Here is a 7,932-nt window from a genome sequence, read left to right as displayed (position 1 = left end):
TGTTACTGCTGTAATTGTTTCTCATATGTACCTAAAACTGCTGAATCATTTGTGTCACTTATATTGAGACTTTGTTACAAAGAAGGATTTTTGTGTGCATGTTTTATTTTGTTTTTGTCAAACCAATGGTCTAAAATTGCATAAGTAAACTACAGTGACTTAAGTGGTGTGCAGTACAGAGGACCTTTCATTGGAAAGCACAAACAGGTGATCTGTATAATCGTATAATTTCTTGAGGCCTCATTCAATGCTGGAATTTAAATTACTGATCAACTTGTTATTTATTAATGATAGATTTCTCACACACAGTTTTTACATAAATATAAAATATATTCTTACATTAACTTTAAACAATCTCTACAGACTCATCTGATCAGCTCTCATTACTAAGAAGTTTGTAACTAGCTTGCACTCAGTAACGATTAGGGTTTTTTTGCTCACATACACTATAAAAAAAAAGAAATCTGAGCTAAAATTACAGTTCATTCACTTAATAATTTTTTATGTTTTTGATCAAACCCTCTAAAGTCTTTATTTCCTCTTTATAAGGTGAGGATACCAACAGTACTTAGTGTGGGTATAGTGGAGAGTAAGGATAAGTTTTGAAATCCTTAATACGGCCCCTACAGCATCCACGATCCACCTTCTAAGTGCCTCTCTGCTGGCATTTCCCATCACTCAACTCTCTGCTGCTCAGCCACTGGAACCTCCTCTCCTCAAACTCACCAGGACTCTTCCCATGTCACAGCAGCCTCGCGTGCTGCTCCTGAGGCTTAGAGCAAACTTCTGCAACCCTCCCTCCAACTAGCCCGTTAACTCCTACTTCTCCTTCAGTTCACTGTTGCGATGCCACTTCTCAAGGATTTCCCTTCTTACTCCGCCCTCCTAGGTGGTCTCAAGGTTCCTCTACTTTTCCTTCAAAGCACTGGTCACAGTTGTAATTACTCTGCCACTTACAGAATCACTCATTCAGTGGCTGTCTCTCCAGCTAGACTGCAAGCTCCTTGAAGGCAGGACCTACCTCTGTGGCTCCATTACAAATACCCTGTTAACTAGCACAGTGTCTAGCACATAGTGAACATAATACATGCTGGGTACTTTTTGTAAATTACTACTATATCAGGAATGGGTTCACATGCAAGCAGTATGTTAACTTGACTAATAGTAACTTACTGAGGTAATCCTTTTTTACATAACAAAAGTTCAAGACATGTAGTCTAGGGTTTTTACATAGTTGTCAGATTTAAGGGGGGAAAAAAAACAAAATTAGAGGGCACACGGTTAAATTTGAATTTCAGATAAACTCTAAACAACTTTCAAGTCCTAACTATTACATATTTAAGACTTGTTTTTCAGAAATTCAACAACTTGAAAGTGTCATAGAAAAGCCACAGTCTTTCCTCCTTGGCTTGTGGAGCTATCACCGGGAGATCACAGGAAGGCCCCACAGAAGCTCCCAGCACAGTGTCAACTATCAAGGAAGGAACTGGGTACAGGAGGCAGACAGCCACAGGGCTCCCCAACAGTGACTCCAGCAGCCATGGCTCCCATGGCCACTCTCACTGCAGAAGAAGCTGGGAAGAAGTTGTTAGGATAGACTCGAACCAGTTATGAATCACTGTCTGGGGATGTTGCCAAGTTGAGGAAAGGTAGGGGGTGGGGAACACTTACTAAAGAAGGAGGAGGAAACAGATAAGCAACTGCAAGTATTATGCAAGTATTACCACATTTTTTTCTGCTTATCCTCCCTGGCTATAATTTTCTCGAGCTTAGATGGATGTAATTTGTTTCATCCAAACAGTTAAAAAAATTTTTTTAAATATTTATTTATTTGACTGTGCCAGGTCTTGATTCCAGCATGTGGAATCTTCAACTGTCATTGCAACACACACGGTCTTTAGTTGCAGCATGTGGGATCTAGTTCCCAGCCCAGGGCTCAAACCTGGGCCCCCTGCATTATGAGTGCAGAGCCTTACCCACTGGACCACCAGGGAAGTCCCCCCCAAATTTTTTTTTAGTATAGAAGTCTAGATATGACTTTTCAAACTTCATTTCCCCAAATTTCTGAAATACTCTTCCCCACAGAGAAGACTGTCACTGTTGATTGAGAAGCATCACACTTTCCTCATTTCAGCAAGTGAAAATATCAGAGAGAAACTGTTTATCTTGGTGTTGGGGGGAGCAGGGCGGGTTGCGACACTAACAGACATTAAAAATGGAAACATTCAAGTCATTTTGGGAAGAACGACATGTTTTTGTTTACTTCTTTCAGTGAGAAACAAATCAGGAATTTGAAATGAAGAATACTAGCGTTTCATTTCCACTGTGTGCTTTCACATTTAGTTCCTCTTATCAAAGCAGTTAATGAGGTATTGGATTGGATTGGCCAAAAAGCTCCCCCAGGTTTTTCCATCAGATGTTATGGGAAAAAATCTGAACAAACTTTTTGGCGAAGCCAATATCTATTTAGAAAGGCTAAAAGAGGAAATCTGCTGAAGACTTCACTTTTCTGTGCATAAATAACCTCAATCCATTTAGGTTGAATTTCCTGTAGGAAGGTTTTGTTGTGCTAAATGTTAAGCCCATAGGAAGGAATTTAGAAGAGGGCCTTGTGCACAGACTGTTATACTACAGGGTGACATTGAAGCCCAACAAGTTATCTTTTAAGGCTACACTTGTGGTAGTACATAGAATCTTAAAATGTTGGAGTAGTGTCAGCTGGTCTGATGCTCTGTATTTGAGTGTAGAAATTAGAACCAGAGCTGGTGACCTGCCCAACCCCATGCAGCTAGTTACTAGCAGGACCAGGGCCAGGCCATAATTCCTACAGCATACAAACATGCGCGCACGCGCGCACATACACACACATTTTTCATTTTAAAGCAAAAAATGGCAGAAAAATCTCTTGCTAGAATACATCATCTCTCCATCTTTCCTTTGAAAGGAGCAAATTAAGGAGCTTGGAGAAGCAAAGGCTGTGTCAGGGGAAAGGGAAACTTTCTGTTCTGGGCAGTTGGAGCCTTGTCAAGGAGGCAAGCCAACTCATGAGGTTATCTGAGAGGCAAGGCACAGTGGAGAGTTTATGTGAGCTCCATGGTGCTGTCTGCTGGGCTGACCTTAGGTTTGTGGCTTGAGCTCTTCCTTCAACAGCTGCAGCCATGGTGGAGACCTAGGGAAAAGCATAGATACAGAAAAGGCAGAATGGGCATTACACTCTACATCTGTGCACCCATAGAAGCAGATGAAAATTGCAATAGCAGCTTTGGGGCCCTCATCAAGGTAGCATGACCTGTACATAAGAGCACATCAAAAACAGAATTTCTCACCAAAGTGAGCATAGCTGATGCATTCATGCCCACATGTCTAGAAACACATCATCAATGTAAAAGCAGAGGTTAAAATCATATGCTCCCTGGTAGCTTCCAGATCCTAGAGAAGTTAGGTTGTTTTCTTCAAAATTAAAAAATGAGACTAGGGCTTCCTTGCTGGTCCAGTGGTTAAGACTGCATGCTTCCACTGCCAGGGGTGCTGAGTTTGATCCCTGGTCAGGGAACTAAGATCTCACATAAAGGGCAGTACAGCCAAATAAGTAAATAAATAAAATAAAGATTAAGATTTAAACTCATACAAATAAATCCTCATTGACTCTTCTCTTCACGCCTGAACAACAAGTTGCTAGAACTTACTGTTGTAACAATGGTTCTCAAACCTTAGCGTGTACCAGAATTCTTTGGAGGGCTTATGAAAACAGATTGCTGGTCCCCAACCCCAGAGTTTCTGGTTCCATTGGTTGGGGGTAGGGTACTAGAATCTGCATTTCTAACAAGTTCCCAGGTGGTGTCGATATTGCCCACCCAGGGACCATATGGAGTTACTGCTCTATAGCTGACAAATAGCAGCATGCAGGCCCAGGAGAACCCACACTGGCTGTTATTCAGACACCATAAACCTGAAATTATCACTATTGTAAGCCCCTAAAAGTATTACAGGAGAACTCTTGTGTCAGTTACTGATTTTACTCACTGTTAGCTCCAGATTATCCGTTTTTGCTTCTTCTTTGAAAATGAATCTGGGCCCTGTAAATAATTTTCCCTTGTCAAGTGGAACAATGTTAAGCTTTGTCAATAGGGGGCGCTGGAGAGCCATTGCAGGAGAAAGATTTTGCTTTTAGGTTCCGCTGAACTGGGCTTCCTGGTGGCTCAGATGGTTAAGAATCCGCCCGCAATGAGGGCGACGTTGGTTCAATCCCTGGGTTGGGAAGATCCCCTGGAGACGGGCATGGCAACCTACTCCAGTGTTCTTCCCTGGAGAATCCCCATGGACAGGAGCCTGGTGGGCTACAGTCCATGCGATTGCAAAGAGTCGGACCCGACTGAGCCACTAAGCAGTGACTCTCGTGTGTTGGTAATTGTAGCAGAGTGCCTCTGCTGAGACATCTCCTGGGGAACAGTTTTTCCATGGCATCCTAGAGGTGGATTTTCCCCAAATTCCACTGAATGGATTGCCAGCAAATGTAGCCAACATTGCACCACAGCTACTTCCCTGACACTCTGAGCCTTGGCAATACCTTCTCCAGCATGGTCTGGCTCTCATTAGTAATGGAGTTGGGGCGGGGGTGGGGTGGAGGGGGGGGTTGCCTATGGTAAAGTCTCTTCCTTTGGTGTTCCTTCTCAGCCCTAGAGGTTGTGGCTGTTCCTTATTTCTATCTTCTTTAAAGTTCTCTTTACTCCTTAGCAGCCTTCCTTGTGTTTTATTTATAAAATGTTATCCCTTGCTGGCATTTTATTTATAAAATATTATCAATAATTATTTAATTAATTATTATTTGTTTATATGTGTTATATATTTATCTTATACATTTTTATTTTACATATTTTAAATAAATGTTTTATGTAAATATATATGTAAATATATGTTATATACTCATTTACAGCCATTTTGGTACATTTTCTATTTATTCTTTATTAAATTTCTATAAATATAATTATTTTAAATATAATTATATTGATTTTTATGTAAAGAATTTGTAAAATTCTTTATATCAAACTTTTCTTGTTTGTATTAGTCTGATTTTTCTTTCCTGATTGGACCCAGTGGATAATACAACCAGTGGATATATTAATACTATTCAACTGATTTATACAAGATGAATTTGGGCAACTGTGGGGCTGCTTTTTTTCCTTTTTTTGCCTTTGTAATGTAAAGCATAGGGAATATAGTCAGTAATATTATAATAAATTCATGTGGTGACAGTAACTAGGTTTATTATGGTTATCATTTTTGCAATGTATATAAATATTGAATCACTAAGTCATACACCTAAATCTAATACGGTATTGTATGTCAGTTATACTTCAATTTTTAAATGTCAAAAACCCTCATACTTTGACCAGTAAAAAGGGCCACAGCCTGCAATCCTATGATCTATACCTTACCATCCTTTCTGTAACAGACTTTAAATGGATTCCCTAAGGATATTTTGGATATTCTCAATGTGACAGTAAAGTTTTTCATGCAGGAGGAGAGGCTCAGTTTTTTGAATCAGGCTTTCAGGAAAAATTTTTAAATATGACTTGTCTTTTTTAACAAATCTATCATCTGTAAGTCCAAAGGTTATATTGGAGGACTTTCTTAAAACTTCAAAATGACCATGATGAAACAATCTAAACAGGAAAAAATATTCAACAGTGACAATGGTTATGTAAAAGTATGGTATTTATTTTACTGTATGGGTGTTTGGACTTCTATCTAGTGGCCTATAAATTTATAGAAATAATTAACCTTCACTAAGTACCTACCATGTTTTAGGTATGATGTCAATTATTGTTAAGAAAATTTTCCAAAACTGAAAAACAGTCCAAAGGGCTCCTGCATATCCTTTCAGAGTTATCTCAGCATTTTCTAGCCAACCCACCCAGCCACCAAGGGTTAGCTAGTTTCCAGGAGTGTGTATCTTTGTTTGACTTGCTATTTTCTCCTGATTAGGATATTTTATTGATAAACTTCAGAAGAGTAGATGTTAACTTGTAGAAATTGATAGACAATGTTTCTCAACCTCAGCACCTTTGGCACTGGGGACAGGATATTTCTTTTTTGTTGGGGGCTGTCCTGTGCACTGAAGGATGTTTAAGACCAAACCTGCTCGCTCCCCACTGGATGCCAGTAGCACCCACACACACACACACATACACACACACACCCTTCCCCCAGCTATAACAACGAAAAATGTCTTCACATGTGTGCGTGCTCAGTTGCTTGGTCGTGTCCAACTCTTTGTGGCTCCATGGACTATAGCCCACCAGGCTTCTTTTAGACATTGCCAAACATCCCCTAGAAGGAGAAATTACCCCAATTGAGAACAACTGCTGATTGTGATGAAAATTAAATTTGTTCACTAGTGATACAAATTATTTATCTGATAAAGAAGACAACCCCACATGTTATAATTTTATTGCTATGTACATTAACCAGTTTTGTATCTAAATTAGCCATCTTATTCAAGCCTTTTTCTTTTAGCCTCCATAAATACTTTGCTCTCTCCAATGTTCTTTAAACCATTTTGTCAGTTCTCTCTCAGTCATATGCAAAGTGAATCTTCTACACATGCTCACTTTATATTTGTATGAGAGACATGTTTTTAACTTTTGGAAAGTATATCTTGACAGTTTACCTTACATATATTACTTTGTTTAATCCTCAGAGCAACTATGTAAATCTGAGGCTTTGAAAGATAGCATAACTACCCAGTCACCGTGCTAACATTTTTTTGAACCAGATTTGGAGCCCAAGACTTCATGACCCTAGATGGTGAACCACTGTGCTACTGTGTATTACAAGGCTAGTCCTGAAATTCTGTGATCCAGCTTGCTGTTGTCACTGCACTTAGCTTGAAGCTAGACCTCCACAGCTCTTGGCCACCTAATCTATACACTATGAAAGGGTTCCATATGATGACAGACAGTAACCATGTATGAAAAACACATGTGATAATAAAAATAGCTATCACTTGTAGAGTGCTTACCATGTACCAGGCATCATTCTAAACTTCCTGCATGTATTATCTCATTTAAACCCAGTGGAAGATTCTGTTGTTTTCCAGCTGAAGAAACTGAGGCACAAGGAGGTAAAATAACTTGCTGAAGGCCATACAAGTTGTGGCAGAGCTAAATCCAAATTTGATTTGCAATCTCATGCTCTTAACCACTACCTTCTACCATAATAACAGGAATACTTGACTACACAATTGGTGGGACTGGAATGAGGTGATTAAAGATTACGACTTCACTGAAGATATCACTCTAATGGCAGAGAGTGAAGAGAAACTAAAGAGCCTCTTGACGAGGGTGAGAGAGGAGAGTGAAAAAGCTGGCTTAAAACTCAACATGCAGAAAACTAAGGTCATGGCATGTTGTCCCGTCACTTCATGGCAAATAGAATGGGAAAAGTGGAAACAGTCACAGATTTTATTTTCATGGGCTCCAAAATCACTGCAGATAGTGACTGCAGCCATGAAATTAAAAGATGCTTGTTCTTTGAAAGGAGAGCTATGACAAACCTAGACAGCATATAAAAAAGCGGAGACATCACTTTGCTGACAAAGGTCCATATAATCAAAGCTATGGTTTTTCCAGTAGTTGTGTATGGATGTGAGAGTTAGATCATAAAGAAGGCTGAGCACCTACGAATTGATGTTTTCAAATTGTGGTGCTGGAGAAGACTCTTGAGAGTCCCTTGGACTGCAAGGAGATCAAACCAGTCAATCCTAAAATAAATCAATCCTGAATATTTATGGAGGGTCTGATGCTGAAGCTCCAATACTTTGGCCACCTGATGAGAAGAACTGACTCTTTGGAAAAGACCCTGATGCTGGGAAAGATTGAAGGCAGGAGGAGAAGGGGATGACAGAGGATGAGATGGTTAGATAGCATCATT

General features: G+C 39.7%; 1 non-coding gene across 1 annotated transcript; it reads right to left on the bottom strand.

The window, feature by feature from the left end:
* Window positions 1-1,921: 1,921 nt before the first annotated feature.
* TRNAM-CAU (transfer RNA methionine (anticodon CAU)) lies at window positions 1,922-1,994 on the bottom strand. The gene has a single exon. It is a non-coding gene; the product is annotated as a tRNA-Met (tRNA).
* Between the last annotated feature and the right edge of the window lie 5,938 nt (window positions 1,995-7,932).

Source organism: Giraffa tippelskirchi, chromosome 1 (genome assembly GCF_054371585.1).
Source record: "Giraffa tippelskirchi isolate mGirTip1 chromosome 1, T2T-mGirTip1v1.2.pri, whole genome shotgun sequence".
Lineage (NCBI taxonomy): Eukaryota > Metazoa > Chordata > Mammalia > Artiodactyla > Giraffidae > Giraffa > Giraffa tippelskirchi.
Note: the sequence above shows the minus strand (reverse complement) of the source record. Positions and strands in the feature narration are given on the sequence as shown.